Source organism: Peromyscus californicus, unplaced genomic scaffold, assembly GCF_007827085.1.
Source record: "Peromyscus californicus insignis strain IS unplaced genomic scaffold, ASM782708v3 Scaffold_14__1_contigs__length_90479793_seg_2, whole genome shotgun sequence".
In the NCBI taxonomy this organism is placed as follows: domain Eukaryota; kingdom Metazoa; phylum Chordata; class Mammalia; order Rodentia; family Cricetidae; genus Peromyscus; species Peromyscus californicus.
The window spans coordinates 43,035,806-43,056,362 of NW_026294436.1; the positions used below are offsets into that span (position 1 = coordinate 43,035,806).

The window sequence follows — 20,557 nt, forward strand, 5'->3', positions numbered from 1 at the left end:
ACAAGTGAATGAGTAAAATGAAATCCGTCAGGACAGTGGGAAATGATTTGATAGTAAAAGAAGTAAAGTGTCTGATGTATGCTGTGATGGTTTGGATGTGACTGTCCCCCACAGGCTCACGTGTTTGGACACTTGGTCCTCCATCTTTGGGGTGTGGGTCCTAGCCGGTGGCAGACCACTGGGATGAAGTCATGAAAGTTATATCCACTTCTGGTTCCTGTCTAGCTCTCTGCCTGCTGGTTTGGCTGCTGTAGAGAAGCAGCAGCTGGACTCTCCTGGAAGCTCAGGGCCACTTTGCTTGCCTGTCCAGCAATGGTAGACAGTGTCCCCTGAAACCACAGACCAAAATAAATGGCCCCTGCTGTGGCTCCTTCTGTCAGGTGTTTTACCACGGTGACAAGAAAAGTAACAAATGCACATGCTAAACCAGGGTTAACACTGAAAAAAATGATACAGTAAGAGGAGTCTGTCATAAAGACCACATTCCACATGATTCTGCTGTGTGAAACATCCAGAACATACAGAAAATAGATTAAGGGCTGGGGACATGGAGGGCTTGGGGCGGATGGAGATGGACAGTTAATGAACACAGGGTGACAGAATGTCTCCCAGAATTGATTCTAAGTTTGTTTCTAAGTGGCTTCTAAATTCCTAATTGCTTCCAGCATTGATTGTAGTGATGGCTGTACAACTCTGTTGGATATACCAAACATCCCTGAGAACTCATTCAAGAAGACCTGCTTCCGTTTTGAGTCAACAGTTGTGTGTTGGGCAATAGATGTTTCCAACTTACTGGGTTCAGAGAAGATTAGCTAACAAGATTAGAAAAAGGCAGGCAGTAAGTATTCAGATAATGTGACATAGCTTAGCCTTAGGTATAGTGTCTGGTCGAGGATGGAGGTATAAAAGGGAATGCAGCACAGATTGAGGATCAGCGAGTCTAGCAGGGAAGACAGATGCTGACAAAATCGCAGTGGGAAACACCGATCGATTAAAGTGGGCAGGAGGCACGTCAGAGGCCGAGGGGTTAGTGGTGGATTAGAGCCATCTTGTGGGTCTAGATTTTTGGTCTGTAAGCTCCCATATGAGGGCATTTATGACAGTAGATTGTCTTCTTTCCCTCGTAAGCTTTCAGCCATACACAAGGACTATGAAATCTGGTTGGGGAATTTCATTGTGGTTCTTTTCTGACAGTTTGGTAAAAATTAAAGGCTTGAAAGGACAGAACAGAGAGAGAAGAGAAGGTCTTTTATTTGGGCTTCTTGAATATTGGGCAGTAGTTCCACCCTTTGGCTGATTTAGTAGAGACTCAATCAGGAGATAAGTCCTGGAAGAGGAGTGGGCGTGTGACTTGTATTCAGACTGTATGTTTTCTTATATGCTCATCACATAGAACCTTAGAAAGACGTTGGCTATCAGCTGTTGATGTATGTGAACTGTGAGATTAATAGATACATGTGTCTGGGCATATGTATTATATATAAACACATAAATAAATAACCAGGCTTCCTAGTGTGAAGAGGCCTAAAATAAATGGAGAAACAGCTTGAAGCCTACATTCATGTCTTTGTTCTCTGCACAGTATCTGGTCCATTTAACAAATATTTATTCCATCTGAACAAACAGGTAATGCTTATTCGGGCTGGTTTTGAGGATGACATCTGATGATCTTCAGGTTCTAGATATACTCTTCAGGTTCAAGTATACTCTTGGAGAGCTCAATCGTCTCTGCCAGGTGCTCCGAGTTTGTCTTGTGGAGAGCCAGCTAGATGATTTGGCATGTGACCTGGTAGACCACACTGTCTTCACATTAACATGTCCTCGGGAGCTTTTGAAGCATGCAGCTTCCAGGTAGGAAGTTGTCTTGACTGAGTAAGCCAGACACTCTGGGGTACAACCTAGGTGTTGGAGGTGCTGGTATTTTTCTCTTCAAATACTCCCCACATGATTCTAATGGGACACAGAGGCAAGAACCAATGGATTAAGGCATTTACAGGCAAGAAAATGGGTGGTAGTTGCAAAGGTAAATGACAGGTGTCCTCAGAATAAGTACAGAAGTGCCAGTGATCCTTTCAGAATTCAAAACTCATTTTATTTGTTTACTTTAAAGTTTGAACTATTTTTATTATTTATTCAGTGGGCGTACCAATTTGTGGTTTGCTGATGGTGTCTTCATTCATCCTTTGTTGTGGTTGATTGCCTCCGCTGCTTCTCTGTCACCCTGTGTCTGTCCCCCACTTCACACTCATACTCTTCTGTCCCCACCAATCTCTCTTCTTCTTTCCAGTCACATGCACTTTTCTGAGATATGGCTCCTCCGTGGCTGGACGGTCCTTATACAGTACATCGAGGGTGGCTAGGAAGGTGGCTACAGAAGGAGGTGAGCTTTACTCACTCCTGGAATACTTACTGCACTTTCACCCACTTACTTTAGCTTATTTTGACCAAGACTAAAAGGGGAGGGCACCAAAGCATTGTGATACTCCCAAGCTTTCCCTTGTTGAAAATGTGGGCTGGGCCTATGAAGGACTCTGTTGTCATTTGTGAAGGCACCTGTTTTCCTGGGATAACTTCCTGTTGCTATCCCACACCACCCACAGGCTCTCTAGCCCAGTACTCGACAGTGGACCATCAGGATGGTCCAGGAGTCTCTGAAGAGTGTGGAGTGTGACTATGATCATGGTAGCATATTTTATTTTGCTCTGAACCAAACCGCCGAGGGAAGATGTTCTTATATTCCCAATTGGAAGAAAGTATCAGTCTACAAAAGAGCTCTGAGTACTCCATTAGCAAACAGCACCCCTGAAAAAAATATACCAGAAGTTTCTATAAGTAGTTGAATCATTTGAAATCTAAGGTTCCCCTCAGGGAAGGATGCTGTGGAGCTCCACACTGAGTTTGTGAAGACCAGGGAGGAATAATCTAGACTCAGGGAAGGTACATTTTCTTGTACCCAAGTCAGGAGAATTAGATTATTCCCATTACTCTGCTCCAAAAGGCATTTGAGCTAATGCTCCTCTGTGCCTCCTGCTGTCTGCCATCTCCCTAGGACTCATTCTGCAGCCCTGCCCTAGCCAGCCGCAGGCTTCCTTCCACTCTCTACTCCTTCCCTATGATTCCATCTCAACCATAGGTTCTCGATAGAATCTCTCACACAGGCTTATTTATTATTGACCAGCTTCTTTATCTTGGATAGTATGTCACAAGCAGTCAAGACTATAGCTGTTGATGGTAGTTTCACAGATTTAAGATGAAGAAGCAGGATCCATATAGTTCTGGAGTCAAGGAAGTCTGATAGCCAGCCAGTGAAAAATACCAGACTGTTGGAGAGAGGAATTTTACTCACTGGAGCTGGCTCGGACTTTCGATATGAAACATGTGATTTATAGTTTCTATTTCACTCTGATAGAAAACTCTGCTTATCCTTATTGGAAGGTCGAATGTGTTGGGCCTCTTAGCAAAGGTAGCTGTTAAAATGTATTTCACATTCAAGGGCAGGGGCTCTTGTTATTCACCGTGTTCCCATTTTAATTATAATTTTTCTGGCATCACTTTTAACAAGAATAACCTAAGGCCTGCAAGGAGCGATTTCCCTTAATCAGTTCTTAAGCCCCCTCCCCCTCTAAGTAGCTCTCCAGCTCTTACGGCACAGATGAAATGAAATGGAGAACTGAGCAATTACCTGGTGAATCTGAGCACTGTAGAGTCAGCAGTCAATTAGAACAGTTCTATTTCAAGACTTCTTCCCCGCCTTTCTTCTTTTTCTCTATACGGTTATGACCTTAACTCTCCACACTCCTGGCCAGCACCGATGCTTGTCCTCTTCATTTTCTTCCTCTCCCAACCCTAGACTCTGTCCTACATGATTTCTCTCTTCTCCTGGCTCAGCCTTTGTCTCAATTCTTCTGCAGAGGCTCCAGAGGCCTCCTTCCCTCAGTTGTGAGCTTGGGTTTGAGCACGTTCTCAGGTCAGGAAGACCTTTGAGATCTCACATGGCTTCTTTGATGCCAGTCCACGACAGAGAAGCTGCCCTTGAGCTCCTGAGCACACACTCCCTTGACCTTCCAGGCAAGTGCTTTCCACTGTGGGGCTGGCTGCAAACATGTGCCTTTCCCTGTGGTGGGAAGCACTTGCCTGGGTTTTGACTTGAGATAGTCGGCTTGGCTGATAGCCCTGCCATCGGCTGTACTTGAGGTTCTCAGGTGAATGTGAATCTCTTCTGTCCTGGTGTATCTTTCTGGGATGAGCCGCCATACTAGAGGCTTACTTATTTATCCACTCACTCAACACATGCTTATTATGTACTCACTGCATGTAAGACACCCCTCTAGACACTGGGGACCAGGGATGGTACACTAAACACATTATAGACTTAGGAAACATACAGCTATTTCCTAGTGCTGCTGTAACAAAGGACCATTAACTTGTTTTTTTTTTTTTTTAGTTTTATTTTAGCTCAATCACAGAAATATATTGCTTTACAGCTTTTGAGGGTAGAAACACAAATTTTTAAGTTTTGCCTGGGGATTGGTTCCTAGGTCTGTTGATGGAAGTCTTCTTTCTGTGTCCCTTTACATCATCTTCCTTCTGTATCTGTGTTTGTATATAGATACGCCCCTTTAAGAAGACACAGTCGCCGGGCGGTGGTGGCGCACGCCTTTAATCCCAGCACTCGGGAGGCAGAGCCAGGCGGATCTCTGTGAGTTCGAGGCCAGCCTGGGCTACCAAGTGAGTCCCAGGAAAGGCGCAAAGCTACACAGAGAAACCCTGTCTCGAAAAACCAAAAAAAAAAAAAAAAAAAAAAAAAAAGAAGACACAGTCACACAGATTACAGCCTGCCCTACTCAAATATGACATCATGTTGACTTAGTTAATTATGCCTGCAGTCACCGTATTCTACAAAAGGTCATATTCTGAAGTCCTCAGGGGTAGGAGTTCAGCACATAATTTTGAGGGGTTTGTAGGTCAACCTGTAACAGTGTGCATCAGTTTGTGGGGGAACAAGGATAGAGATGTATATGCACATTGCAGACCCAGTGCCAGGTACAGTTCACTTTACTTTTGGGGTAGACACATCCTTAGGACAGCTACTATTTTTCATAGTCACAGCTATGGTCCAGAGACTGTATTTCTTGAGTACTTACTATGTACTGATTACATTTTGGTCATCCTCATGCATGACTGCAATCCTGCAAAAAAAAAAAAAAAACAAACAAAAATGGAGGCATAGAAAGATTAAGTGAATACTAAATTTGTAGAATAAGGATGGGGAAGCTGATCAGGTCTAACAGTGGGCCTTGCCTACCCGGATCTCTCCAGGAATTAAGATCCTGTGTCTAATAGGGCATGGTTTGCATGGGTTACTATGTGGAGACACTCTTAGTTGCAGAGGGCAGACCTCTATCCCTTACTCTACATGTTGGAATCTCTGCCCCATGTATCCGGGATTGGAGAGATGGCTCAGTGGTTAAGAGCACATGTCACGCCGGGTGGTGGTGGCGCACGCCTTTAATCCCAGCACTCGGGAGGCAGAGGCCAGCGGATCTCTGTGAGTTCGAGGCCAGCCTGGGCTACAAAGTGAGTTCCAGGAAAGGCGCAAAGCTACACAGAGAAACCCTGTCTCGAAAAACCAAAAAAAAAAAAAAAAAAAAAGAGCACATGTCACTTAATCATGAGGACCTGAGTTCAGATCCCAGCACCCACACAGATGGCTCACAGATGCCTGTAACTCAAGCTCCAAAAGATCTGATGCCCTCTTCTGGCCTTCATGGGTACCTAAACACACATGTGCACATACACTCACATAGACAGATAGACACACACACACAAGAAATAAAAATAGATATTTTTCTTCCTTTCTTTCTTTCCTTTTTCTTTCTTTCTTTCCTTTGATTTTTCAAGACAGGGTTTCTCTGTGTGACAACTCTGGCTGTCCTGGAACTTGCTTTGTAGACCAGGCTGGTCTCAAACTCACAGAGATCCACTTGCCTCTGACTCTCGAGTGCTAGGATTAAAGGTGTGTGCCACCACCACCTGGCAAATAGAAACTTTTCTGTGTTCAGGTCTTATTTATCATTTTTATTGTATCTCTCACAACAATCTCATTCATTTGCCACCTTAATTTGTGTGTGTGTGTACGTGTGTGTGTGTGCACATGTGCACGTGTGCATGTATGAGCATGCCTGTGCCCAAGGTTGATGATGGATATCTTGTCTTTCTCCACCTTGTTAGTAGCAACTCCTCTATCGAATAACTGGGTATGAATAAAGCATTTAAAGCAGTAAGGAAGGACCCCAGCATAGCTGTGGAGACACTGAAGATGTTACAGCGTTTATTGGTCGTTACTACCCTAAGAAGAGCAAAGAGCTCTTTCCAGCTCTAGCAGTGTGGCTGTTACCTCTGGGTTTGCTCCAAGTATCAACGTTCCCGCCAGAACTCACCAGCGCTCGCCTTCTCTAAGGGCAGCCTGTTGTATCCCCAGAATTAGCCATCTGCATTTCATGTCAGCGGGGGATGCTTATTGACATTGCTAAGGTGGGACAGGGCAGGGGATTGCGGGTGGAAGGCCTGTGTCCTTACCCTGGGCCACAGATGGCTCGCAATTGATTTTTAAATTCCTATCCCATTTGTAAAAATAGCGAGGGGGCGGGAAGGGGAAGGATACTTTCCTGTCCAGTCTGCCTTGGAGACCATCTTGGGGTTCAGTTAAGGTGTTGTACTGGGAAGTGCTTTACCTCAGCATAAACCCATGTGAGGAAGCAGTAGAACCACAGGAACAAAGACAGACACTGGTGTGCTCCAGGCCCTAATTATGTGCTGCGACTTAAGTTATTACATTCTTTTGGTATTTTTCCATTTGTGAAATGACAAGAGGAATATGGACCTTGATTGGTTCTGGGAATTAAGGGGGTATTTAAAGTGCTGTTGGCTCGTGAAACCACAGGCCACTGTCCTGACTCTCACTCTACTTTGCCACTAAATCAGATAATATTGTACTAATTGTCCATTGCAGCCATAGCAACTTGCCACATATTTATTGGCTTAAACAATGCCGATTTGTTACCCTCTGCCTGGATCCACAGGTCAGCAGTTTGGTGGGCTTGACAGTTTTCTCGGCTCCCCAGGCCAACACGCAGCTTCGTGGTTAGCAGGCTGTGGGAGTATCGGCTTTTGGGCTCCTCCAGGCTGTTGGCAGAGTTATGTTCCTGTTGCTTGTAAGGCTGAGGTCTCCATTGTCTTGCTGCTTGGAGGCTGGAGTGGGTCTCAGCTTCTAGCAGCCACCCCCTTTGCCTAGCTTAGGATTCTGTTCCTTTAGCTGCAGAGCCAGCATCAGCCTTAGGGAATTGGTTGGAATGCCTCTTCCACCCTGTCTTTTACACCTTTTTCCTTTCCAAGGGCCATGATAACATAGAGTCCATGTTCACATCTATCACCTTAATTTCATTTGCAAAACACTCTTTGTCATGTAACCATATTGTTCCAATACAGCACAAGTGCGAGTTCTAAAAATGGTGGCAGACAGTATTCTTTTTGCTGCAGTGAAAAGATCCTATATGTCCATAGTTTTGTATCTATTAACTGAACCAGATGAAACATCCAAGGTACTTAGCTTACTGCCTGGTGTAGAGTGAGCTGTTGACCGATGTTAGGTCTGTTTTTATTGTCGATGAGTTGATGGCATCAATCCCTTGTCTTCCCCTCAGGTCTGAGTCCTTTTCCTTCAGGCTGTTACTAACTTCTCTCCAGAAGCCCTCAGCCAAGCCCCTGGTTGGTCAGGCTGGCTCAGTGCTTACCTTGTGCAGCATCCTGGTCCATTTTTTCTAACTCTACTAGAGCTGTTGGAGTACAGAAACCAACACTTCTTCTGGCTTCATCTAATATAGTACCCTGTACATAGTAGATGCTTAATGAATGTTTGTTCAAAAAGCAATGAGAAAAAAAAAAAAGAAAAAAAAGAGAAAAAAAAAAAAGCAATGAGAATCAATTGCACTTGTAAAAATAACTGGTCCAGTGATGATTGGTTGGAAGCATCCCCTAACATCAACATTGAAGGCTGTTCAAGGAGGGAGAAAATGTGTGTATACTGATTCTGTGCTATTGAGAGAAAGTCTTTACTCGGAGGCCTCTTTTTCTTGCTATAAATAACTCCTTTGTAAAAATTAATAAATTTTAGTTAGCATATGGAATAGTAGGATTCATTGTGATGTTTTCATATATACATATCATTGTATCTAGCTTATATATGTCCTCTTCTTCCCTTTCCCATCCTTCCTCCCCTTCTGGCTGGTTCCTTTATTCTCACCTAATAGTAACCCCCCATTCTTTCATATTACATATATGCATATATAAGAATATACAAATACATATCACAGTCACACACACATATACATGCATTTATATCATTAAATCTAGATTCTACATAGATGGGAAAACTAGAAAACATACTATTTTTGTCTTTCTTCCCTGCCAGTACCTTCTCTTGCTTCACCCTCCATTTAGGTCCCTTCCCTCCACATAGCCCTCTTCTGTTTCGTTTCATTTATAAATAGATATTAATATACTCTAGAGTCCACATATTAGAGAAAGCACATGATATTGGCCTTTCTGAATCTGGCTGATTCCATTTAATATGTTCTCAATTTTATGCAAATGACAGATTTATTAAATTTTCCCTTTTTATGACAGAGTCTCATGTATCTTGGGCTGGCCTTGAACTTGTTGTGCAGTCGAACTGCTGGTTCTCCTGCCTCTTCCTCCTGAGTGCTAGAATGACAGGCATGTGCCACAATGCCCAGTTTATGTGATGCTGAGAATTGAACCCAGGGCTTCGTACATGCTGGGCAAGCACTATTTTAGAGCTGCCTTCCTCCACACAATCTGGGCCTGGACAAGTTACAAAAACACCTATATTCATGGTCAAAAAGTCTACACCCACAGATAATTCTCAGTCCATATATAAACCACATTTCCATAATCATTATTATTTTGAAGTTTCATTTTGTGTATTCATCGCACATGGTGCTATGTTACATCAGGATAGTTTCATACAAGTACGTATTGTTGAGCCTGTACCTGCCTCCTTCCCTCCCTCCACCCCTCCCTCCCCTTCCCTCTCACTAGTTCCCTTTGTTTCCTTAGTTCCACTTCTACTTTTATGTTATAATTGCATACATGATTTTATACATCGATATAAAATGTAGAATGAGAAAAACCCAATATAATTGGCTTAATTTACTTAATATAGTTATTTCCAGTTGTATCCATTTTCCTATATATAATATGTCATTGCTTTTCTTTATGGGTGAAAAAAAAATCCCATTGCGTATATATTCCACATTTTCTTTATCCGTGCCCCAGCTGCTGGGTGCCTGTGATGCTTCTATAACTCTTCCATTGTGATTAGCATTGCAATAAACGCTGATGGACAGCTGTCTCTATAGTATGCTGTTTGGAGTCCTTGGAGGGATAGATACCACTCCTGGATTCATGTGTTGATGGACATGTAGGGTGGTTCCATCTATTGGCTAAGGTGAAATGTGTTTGTGCGGGCAGCTCTGTGGTGACTTCAGATACAATTCTAGGAGTGGGATAGCAGGGTCACACGGTGGTTCTACTTTGAGTTTTCTGAGAGACCTCTGCCCAGATCCATAGTGACTGTACTGGTTCCCGTTCCTATGAACAGTGTGTAAGGGTTCCCTCACAGAGACTTTTTGAGCATGAATACAGGTTGTTGTTGTAACTTCTCCAGGCCCAGATCGTGTGGAGGAAGGCAGCTCTGACTTCTAGCTGCAGACTGCTGGTAACTATTGTACTTGAGATGCATGGGATGATTTTGTCATTTTCTCTGACTGCACCAGGGAACAGCAACAAGGAAACACAGCTTGGCTTACTTCTCATTTGCTAACTCACTGTGACTTATTGTGTCTATTGGCAAAATTGGACCCAGGTTTATTCCTTTTAGAAACTCACAAGTAGCTTTTCCTCCTGCTTTTTCCATTGCTTGTTTCCCCTAATATGCTGAATGCTTATTTTCCATTCATTGTGTGAAATGTCCTACAACATCACAGGTAGTTAGCAATCAATAATGATCAAATAGGAGCCATGTTCTGGGGCGGCATGTGTACCGTTGCTCTGTGTGTGTGTGTGTGTGTGTGTGTGTGTGTGTGTGTGTGTGTGTGTGTGTGTGTGTGTGTTAACATTTTCTCTCTTTCAGTTTGTCAACCTGCCCATGTGACTCCATCAGCCGGGAGGCCAGGCGCCTCCTGCCTGTTCCTAGATCCCTTAACAGCTGTTTTGAGCTTGGCTGGGCCTTTTGCAATAATTGCTCCCATTCAGGGACTTTGGTCTTTTGATATTTATTTTTAGATTCAATATAGTCTCCATTATTTTAAAGGAACAGTTTTATTGTCTGAAACAAACAACCACAAATGAAAAATTGGAGCCAAATCACAGGCCTCAGGACCCAGATGAGGAATAAAGAAAAATTGTTTATAGCCATAAATGCTTTCTTTGCAGTTTTCCTTCTGCCTATTGGGCTGGGGCACATTTCCTACCACCACAGACCAGTGATTAGATATCAGATTATGTCTTGATGTTATAACTGTGCTGCGTGCTGACGGAAGTCTGGGAATTCCAATTTCCTCTGGATTCAGTGCCCCATTTTGGAGTCAGTCAGGTTAGGTATGACTATGTGTCCTACAGAAGGATTTCTGTGGAGTCAGTTCTAAATGGCTACCTCTGGCTGACCTCCCTTGAGCTTCATCTACATACTTTATGTATGAAAGTGGAGTGTAAAATGTATGTATTTAACACTCAGTGTACTGGGCACTGTGCAAAATGTCTGAGAGATGCAGAGACACCTAAAACAGTTCCTGATTCCAAGAACCTCATGAGCTGGTAACAGAGTTGGGCTTATACACGAAATATAAAGAAAAGTTAATCCATGTGTTAATCCCACTGAACTAGAGTAAGGACCATCACCAAATTTTTGGTTGAATTAAACAAGCTCTGTTTTCTGTCAGACAGGGGTATCTACCCAAAGAGGGTTTGAGAATGAGAGGCTGTAGGGTTTAGATAGCTTAAAAAACTGCCAGACTTGGGGGTTTCCAAGAGTTGGGGGAGTTTTTGGTTATGTAGGAACTCGACTGAATATTTCAAAATTCGTTGGCAGAGCTTCTCTTGTCAGGGTGGAGGTCAGGATATGGTCAAAGCACAGTTTGTGGAACACGCCGAATTCCAGAAAATGGGCCAAGACAGGATCAAATTTGGAAAACAGGAGTGAACTTATTTTGACCTTGTAATAAGATGTCTTCTAAACTAAAGATGGAGTCAGATGGGTCCATCACATGAAGGAATGTTGAATGCCGAGTAGCAAGAGAGTTAGAACTTGGTCCTGGACCCGGTGTGGGCACATGCCTAATTTGGGAAAGGTGGTATAATTAGAAATGGGCAACAAGAAAGGGGTGAACCCAAAGCATCCTGGTCCCTTCTTCTGCTCATACTCTGAGCAGGACTAGACCTGAGGTGGGTGACTTCAGCTGTGGTGTGATCAAGAGCAACTGTGATAAAGTGCCCATCCACAAAAACAGCAGACAGATGTGCCACACATAGCAGTCCCATGAGTGTGAGTGAGCATGTGTGGGGCCATTCTTTCCATGTTGATTTTACCTGATCCCCTAGTTCTTGCTCTGTTTGGACTCCTATTGAGGAATCCCCTCCCTGGCCTAGTGTGTGAACAAAGAAAAGCCTGAGCTACATGTGGCAAGCTCAGACGCCATTTATGGGTATCTTGACATGGACCCTGACTATTGCCTCATCTCTTTCATAGGACTTTCCTTTTTTCTCCAACCCATCCCAGTGGCCACTAGTTTCTTCTCACAACTTCACATGTTTGCATTGCATTCATATTTAATGAATATTTTTTAATAAATGAAGTAGATTTGGTAAAAAAAGTCTAAGGAAGATGTAATATAATATTTGTCATCTTATACATAAAAATATTTACCAGGTTAAGCTAGGCCCAGTTGTCACAATCAACATTAATGGATCTTGAGAACTGGCAAAGGAATGAGAAAAGACCACGTAAGCAGAGCCTGAACCTTCATCATCAGACAGGGAGAGTAGAAAGGGTCGAGATATTTTGTCATAACTGGCCCATGAGATGCCCTAAAAAGAAATCTGTGCTAAAAAATTCATTATACTGTGATTTACCCTCCCCTTGCCCCTCTCTTTGCATATGGGATGTCAGAGGTCAACCTCAGATATCATTCTTCAGGAGTTACACCTCCCCCTTTTTGCAATACTAGTGTGTGTGTGTGTGTGTGTGTGTGTGTGTGTGTGTGTGTGTATGTGTCTGTGTCTGTGTGTGTGTAGGCCAGAGAAGAACCTTAGGTGTCAAACTCAGAAACCTCACCTCATGCACCTCCTTTGAGGCAGGGTCTCTCATTGGACTGGAGCTCATCAATTGGGCTGTACTAGCTGGTCAGCAAGCCCCAGGAACCATTTTGTGTCCGATACCACACCTATCCATTTTATCTATCTATCTATCTATCTATCTATCTATCTATCTATCTATCTATCTATTTATCTATCTATTTATTTTTAAAATTATTTTTATTTTATGTACGTTGGTGTTTTGTCTGCATGTATGTCTGTGTAAGGGTGTTGGATCCCCTGGAACTGTTACAGACAGTTGTGAGCTGGGAATTAAACCTAGGTCCTCTGTAAGGGCAGTCAGTGTTAACTGCTGAGCCATCTCTCCAGCCCCATCCTTTTTAAACATGGGTTCTGAGGGTTGAACTCAGGTCCTTACTCTTGCTCAGTAAGCAGATTACTGACTGAGCTATATCTTTAGCCCCTATTTACTGTTTTTTATGCATTAATAAGTCATCCCTTCATGTATAAAATAAAATTTAAGTGTCTTTCTTGTGTCAGGCATTGTTCTAGAAACTGAAGATAAATCAAGTGATATAGACCATGGTTCCTGCTCACCTGGAGCCTACAATCTAGTGTGAAACACAGGCAATAAACAAAATAAAAAGTACAATAGAGTTGTGAGAATTAGTCAAATTCTCTCTCTGTGTGTGTATATATTTTGAATGTAGAACTGAAAATATTTACTGATAGATTAAATAGGTATGAAAAACCAGTAGAAGAGTCATAATGTCATTAGCATTTATGACTCAAGCAACCTGAAGAATGAAGTTGCCATTGGCTGAGGTGGAGTTGGCTGGGCACAGAGACATTGAGAGGATATAAAGTTAAGTTTCAGATACTTATTAAATATCAGATTGGAGATAATGCACAGACAGTCCAGCAAAATGTGGTTGGACATAAAACTGGAGACTTTGTCAGCATGGAGATGATATTCAAAGCCAGATACTGGGTGAGGCCACCCAGAGTATGACTGCAGATAAATGTTATAGCTTGAAGGTAAGCTGTCCTCCACAGGCTTGTTCTGAACACTTGGTGCCCAGATATGGTACTGGGAAACATATCTGAAGTGTGGCCTAGCTAGTAGAAGTGGATCACTAAGAGAGGACATTGAAGGTGACATTTTCTTCTTGTTCTGGCCCTGACTCTCTGCTTCAGTGCCATGTGAGAATTGGCACCAGATGAAAACCTGCTGCTGTGAGCTCTGGCTACCATGTGCTAAACTGGTCACCATGCTCTCTTCATCATGCTGGACTATGTATTCTGAACTGCAAGCCAAGCGGGCCACCCCTCTTTTAAGATGCTTATGCCAAGTACTTTGCTACAGCAATGAGGAAATTAACCAATGTGCCGAGGAGACCAACAACCATGTACTGAGTTCTGATTCACTTAGCCAGATCTCAAATTCTCCCTGAGGAAGATAAACACATTAAAGGAATTCTTCTGAAGTTACCAGACTATGGAACACATTGTCACTCCACATAAAAGTTCTACCGAACACAGCTTGGCAAAGGCCCCTCTAGGCTTTAAGGTGGCCTATAGACAAAAGACAGAGAAATTCTCATTTTTTTCTTTTAACTTTATCTTCTAAATGATAGGAGGTTCCTGAAGAATTTAAGAGAAAACGTTATAGGATTAGATGTTTTGATGTGTGGAAGGTAGTTTGGAGAGAGAAGTCAGAAGGCATAAGACAAAGGAACAGGTGATTAAAATAATTTAAGAAAATACTGAATTTCTAAAGATAATAGTTGGGACTGGAGACAAAGGGTTAGATAAAATGAGTTTAGAATCTACAAGTTTGATGACTAGTTAGAAAAAGTGGAGGATGAAAAGGATTTAATACAACTAAAAGGTTCTTGCTTGTGTCAAATTTTCTAGATTTTTTTGCATTCCTTATAGAGGTCTGATTTTCCTGGGGAGATATGAACAATTATCTATTTATACCAGAAAGAACATCTGTAAGAGAGTAAAGAAATTATTCCACCCAAGACTAGCTGGGTTAACCAGTGAGTTTATAGGCATTACTTATAGGATCATGAATGACTGGAAGACAGCTGTGAATTGTAAAGTCCAACATAGCCTAGGAGATGGCACATGAATGCAGAGGTCCTGAGGCTCCCCGCCCAGCCTCAAGACAGCTCCACTGAAGAGTATTCTCTTTCTCAGCAATTTTGAAAATAGTTTGTAGAACATTTGGGAAAGACCCCATTTTAAGTTTCCTGAGTCTTGTAACTTTTGTTAGCTCCTTGAGTCTTATAAATGTTCTTCCTCCCTCCAGGAGGAGATGTTTTCCTTAGGTGGGACTAGATCCATTGTATTCTCTCTATCCCTTCCTCTAGATCTTACTTTTTCTATACCCTCTTCCATGATGTCCCCTGAGCCCTTTGGGGGTGATGGTGGTATGATATCGATGTAGTGGTGTGATACAAATGTCTGATTGTTTTTTGTAGTCATGACTGAGCATAGGGCCACTAAGCTGCAGCTTCAGCAGCTTGACTGGTTATGGGTTGTAGTAACAAGAACTTATTGCAAAATCAATTTTCCCTCTATGACTAAGGCTGACAGCAACAATTATATATGGATGTTTAGAAGGCCATTTGATAGATACACCATATCCACTTAATGAAATAAAAGCAGTGTCTTCCCCAGTGGGGCCTGTGATCTCTCCAGCTATAGGTCTTTACCCTGGTTTACAATCCCAAACACAGATTCCCTTTTCTAGACTGGGCCTTAAATCCATTGGAAGTCAGTTGGTTGCACCCATATTATCTGTGTTATTATTGCACCAACAGACACGTTTTATTTGGCATGTTGGTAGTGTAGTATGTCAGGTCCATAATCAAATAAGACTGTTTATGACAATTCTTCACCAGCAGACTACATATTTTTCAGGAAATACAAAAGCTAGCCAATAGGGAGTGAGTTTCCAGTTCAGTCCCAGCTTGAGTTTTCCATACTCTGCTGTACTGCTTCCTCATCATGTAGCATAGTTGTGGGACAGCCACAGATCTTCCTACCCTTGATAGGGTTGGTGGGTTATGTTGCTTACCTCAGCTAATGTTCAGGAGAAGCAAAGCCATGCTGTGTCTTCTATGTGTGCTGATAGAGACAATGTTCCAGTCCTGGGCCAGCCTTGTGGCCACTCTGTCTTCATCTGCCACATCTAGTTGCTCAAAGGATTCCATACCAGACAAACAGTGTTAACCCCTAGTATGCTTTCCTGAAGGGAAGACTGTACCCTGGGGGGATAATTGCCCACTCCCAAGACAAGTGGAGTCATCTTCACATGTACTACTTTACCGTTTCCTTCTTATTTCACCACTTTGTAAACTGTTGCGTAGGTTTTAAAACCTCCCAGAGACTCATAAGCACAGAACTTGGCTTTCTGTCATTTTCTCTAGGGACCTCTGGCTTGACACAAATATTGCCACATTTGCCTCGGAACTGTAAAGATAGACCCGTTTGTTTGTTTGCTTTGCCCTTCTCTCTCTTCCTCCTGAGTGCTTTAGCAACTTATGAACCCTATTTGCATGCAGGTCTAAATCATTCAGATCCAACAGAGCCTCTCTCCTACATAAAGATCATGTCCCACGATAGGGCTCAGCAAAACCATTAAAGCTCCATAATCAGTTCCAATGTTCCCCTGAAATAACTTCTGTATTAACTTTCTGGTAAATACAGTGCTACAAACTGAGCATTAAACACCACCTCCCACATGCTCAGCTCTCTCAGTAATACTTCTCTTTTCTCAACTGTCTTATACTCTCTGATATTAATGGGGACCTCTTTTGGTAATAACCAGGCATGTTGGATGGCTATATGACCTGGGACTGATTTCTCTTGTATTTCCTCATATTATACAACCTTTGTCTCAAGGAGGTGTAAGTAGTTATGTTATTTGGCTTCTCTATTTCCATAAAACTCAGACTGACTCTACTTACCACCACGCCCTTGCCTCTTATGAGATTGGCTCTTGTTGAAACATCTTTCCCATTTCAGCCAGTTCTAATGTAGACTACTTTCTGATGTTTTCTTATATTAGTTCACTATGGAGGATCCCATCTTCATGTTGAATCATGAATTTCTCTTTCCTCTGTATTAAAGGTCCAACCTATAGGTTATCTTCCATTACTTCTACCTTACTCTCTCCCTTCTTACTTCTGATTTTCCAATGGGTTCCAAGTCTTAGGATCCCAGGAAAGGCTCTTTAATATAGAGCTAATTTGTATTCTCTTTCCCTTGCACCCTGCCAGCAATAAGAAATGGCAGGCCAATACCTCCATCTCATCTTTCCTCTCCTCCTACTTTTCCTGCCAACTCAGAGGCTAGTGTAGATGACAGCATCTTTTATTCTTTGTAATTCCTCCTTTATTTGGGCAGGTCTGTTTGGGAACAGCCCAGCCTCAGTTGGGAGGACAGCTCAACCTCAGTTGTATGTGCTATCACTCACTGCAAAGACTCTAAATTGCTGCATTGCCTCCATCCCCTACGTGATGCTTTCAGGGGTAGCAATGTCTTCTCTAGTCATCAGTTGTTTGGGGAACCGCTATATTAATGTGACAAACCCCAGTCATCAAGCAGGAGACAGGCCACCTCATACTACTTAGAAGACGATGGCTAACTGGGGATTTCCTCCAAGGACACTTCACTCTCAGATGACCTGGTTTTGGCTCCATGTCTTATCATTCAGAGAGCATGAAACGGACACAATAAGGAGCATGTCATCCAGACTGCACAGGGAATGGTGATCAATATCAAAATTGCCTCTGTTGAAGCTCCACTCTTAGATCAGTTCAGTTGCATGTCTTATCAGCCAGTTGAAGAGAGCTTGCCTCTCCTTCTCCCTAACTCAGCTTTGGTCCTGTCAGTCCCTGTTTGGGTGCCTTTTGTGTTGCATGACTTTTCTTGAGGAGACATGAACAAGTGTCTACTCTCCCCAGATTCAGCATCACTGACAGACCAAAGGAGCAATTCTACCCAAGTCTAGCTTTCTAAGTCAACAAATTCACTGTCCCCAGGACTCTGGCTCAAGAGCCAGACTGATGAAAAGGTGGTGCCCAGGGCTTTGCATAGACCCTGGATGGGTCCTGATTGGCTAGGGAAAAGAAGGTGAAAGGGACAGGGACCAATCATTAGAAAGTCTGTTAGCTTAGATGACCACTCCTATCCTATCACACTATTCTTCAATAAAAATGGGAAAAAAATGGGAAAAAGTATCCAGTGTTGTTTATTTAGATTTTTCTGTTTTGAATACTGGCTGAGAAATTCTGAAATTCCTCTGGCTATTCCATGGGCTCTGCAGAGAAAGTGCATTTCCTTAGTGTAGTGGTGGTATGATGCCCACTGTGTACCTTTTCAAATACCCTCTTTCTTGCATTAGTGGTGTCTTCAGAGCAACTGTTTGCAAATGCCAAATTAAAAAGCAGCATCAGATTGTTTAGGGTCACTTGAATGACACATAATGTCACATCTTCACTGCTAATGAAGTGCAAAGGAAAGACCTCCAGCATGACTACTAGTGAGTTCCTAAGATATAAGTAACATATTTATAGTGAAATGTTTCTGTTCACAGATGTTCCTTGTTTCTTTTTGAAAGGTTATGTTGTAGGATTCTTTAATTTCATTGAGAACAGTTGGACCTGTGAGTGACTGTGTCCAGTGAGATGGTAATATGAGTGCCACATATCACCTCTGGGTGTCAGTCATTAAAATTTAGTGTTTAACTTCCCATGTTTTCTTTTCTAGCTACCATGGTGAAGAGTGGTGTTTTGGGTGATGGGTGCTGTATAAGCTTTTGTTCCTAAGTGGGATGGTGTGGGGATGGGTCTCTTGCTGACTTGCAATAGATGTGCAAGGTGAGTGAGAAGCAAATTTTTATTGTTTTAAGCCACCAACCTTTGAGGCTCCTTTGTTATAAAGACCATCCTTAATAATGCACTTTTTGCTTAAGTGAAGATGGTTCACCACTCTCTTGACCCAGAAAACCCTACAAAATCACGGACATTAAGAAGCTCAAATTTTCATGTTCACTTTAAGAACACCCTTCAAACTGCCCAGGCTATTAAGGGTATGCATATAGAAAAAGCCAAGTGTCTGAAAGATATAACTTTAAAGAAACAATGTATGTCGTTCAGGAGGTAGAGTGGAGGAGTCCGCAGGTGAGCCTGGGACAGACCGTGGGGCTGGACACAGGGTGGGTGGCCTAAGAAGACTGGATGATGCTGAACTTAAGGGTTTAGATGTAGATTCTCTAGTCATTGAAAATATCCTGGGGAGTAATGCACCTAAGATGTACCCATGAACTTGCAGTGCTCATGGCCGGATCAGCCCGTACGTGAGCTCCCCCAGCCACACTGAGATGATCCTCACTGAAAAGCAACAGATTGTTTCAAAGCCAGAAGAGGAGGGTGCACTGAAGAAAAAGACAACCCAGGAGAAACTGAAGGAACAAAAACTTATGACGTGGGAATAAATTCAGCATAAAGTAAACACAGATAAAAGTAAAAAAGAATACATTTTCATCTTTTATTTGTACTTTTGAAAATACTGCCTGTATTTTCTGATTACCCATCTGTTTATTGGGAACTTTGAAAAGTATGAAAAAATTCATTAAAATAGGCTTCATAGAAATAATCTGTTAACACTTCCATCTCTCTCTTTCTTCCAATTAAATAATTTTGAATCTTTCTCTCTGTCATCATATATGCATAATGTTTATTTTTATTTCATTTTATAACAGTGACCTTCAAACATTAAATTTGATACATATTGTTAGCTGTGGAAGAAGTGTGAAATATATTTCCGTATCTATAATATATAATTTATCATGAAATTTTATCAAAATAAAATCACTTTTTTTTTCTTTGTACTTTTCCTTGTAGTAGACAACATACTAATAAAACCTTTTTTTTTGCTTGAATTGCTGCTTACAGCCTTTGGATGGATTCTTAGTTGGGGAATTGGTGGGCCAACAAGTGTGCATATTTTTAAGACTTTTGCTACAAATTGCCAGGAGAAAGGCTGTACCGATTGGCACTCCAGCAGGGAGAGATGGGCCCTCTTACCATCCCTGCTGATTATTAGAATTCCTCTCAATGCCCATTAGTTTGATGGGTGCAAATGTTATCCTCTTGTTTTGTATTTGCATTTCTTTGATTACAAGTGATCTCGAACATTTATTTCCTATGTTTGTGAGTCATTTGCATTTTCCCTTCTGGGAATTATCTAAATGGATTCTTACACCCCACAAACAACAACTGCTAAACAGGAAAAAAAAAAAAAAAACCACAGGAAGCCTGAAGCAAGCGTGGGACTGTTGCCACAGAGCCTCGGCATATGGCTTAGAGGTGTGAGTGTGGAGCAGGCTCCTCTCGCCCCTTCTTGGCTTCCTGTTCCGATCATTTCCTCTCCAGTCCCTGCTGCCACGTGCCATTCTCATGCCTTGGTCTCCCTGCCGGGACGAAAAAATGTTAAGTTAGTTTTAAAGAAAATTGCAAACATGTACCTAATGCACTCTTGCTACTCTCTTCCCTAGCCTCTCTTACGCCCCTCCCTTTCTTTTTGATACCGGTCCCTTTCTCAGATTCTTGACTTCCGGTTTTGTTTTGTGACAAAACAAATTCAGTTTATCCATGGCCATTTTATTGCACCAGGTTCTAGTTGTGACTAAACCGAGAATTAAGAACCAGGAACGAATGTCATCAGCGTTAAATTTGAGGGCAACAGCATCTCCTAGACGGTCCGTCTTTACCCTCTGGTAAGTTCCTGCGGCCCACATGGGTTGAGGCCCGAGGCTCTGGGTTCACAATGGTCAGCACAGCCTGCTGCCTCTGTGTTGGCGTGAAACTCTGTCCTGCTGATAAAGCTTCAATTACTCTTGCCGGAAGCATCCTTATTTATTTCACAGACACGCATTACCCTCAATTGTCTGTTTGGCGTTTCTGAGAGGGGAGAAGAAAGACTCTAAATTGCCCCAAAGTCAGTGTTACTTTTTAGCTAGCTGAGAAAAAAGACGGATTGAAATGGGGCCGGAGGGACCTGCCCTTCACCCTCCGTCTTTACCAGAGCTCGAAGCTCACATCGGTATGTCAGGCAGCAGCTGGCAGACTCTTTTATCATCATTAAT

At 42.5% G+C, this 20,557-nt stretch overlaps 1 pseudogene; it reads left to right on the top strand.

Annotated features, from left to right (window-relative positions):
- The first annotated feature begins 13,029 nt into the window (after positions 1-13,029).
- Positions 13,030-19,194, top strand: LOC128109845 (60S ribosomal protein L17-like; annotated as a pseudogene).
- The last annotated feature ends 1,363 nt before the right edge of the window (positions 19,195-20,557 follow it).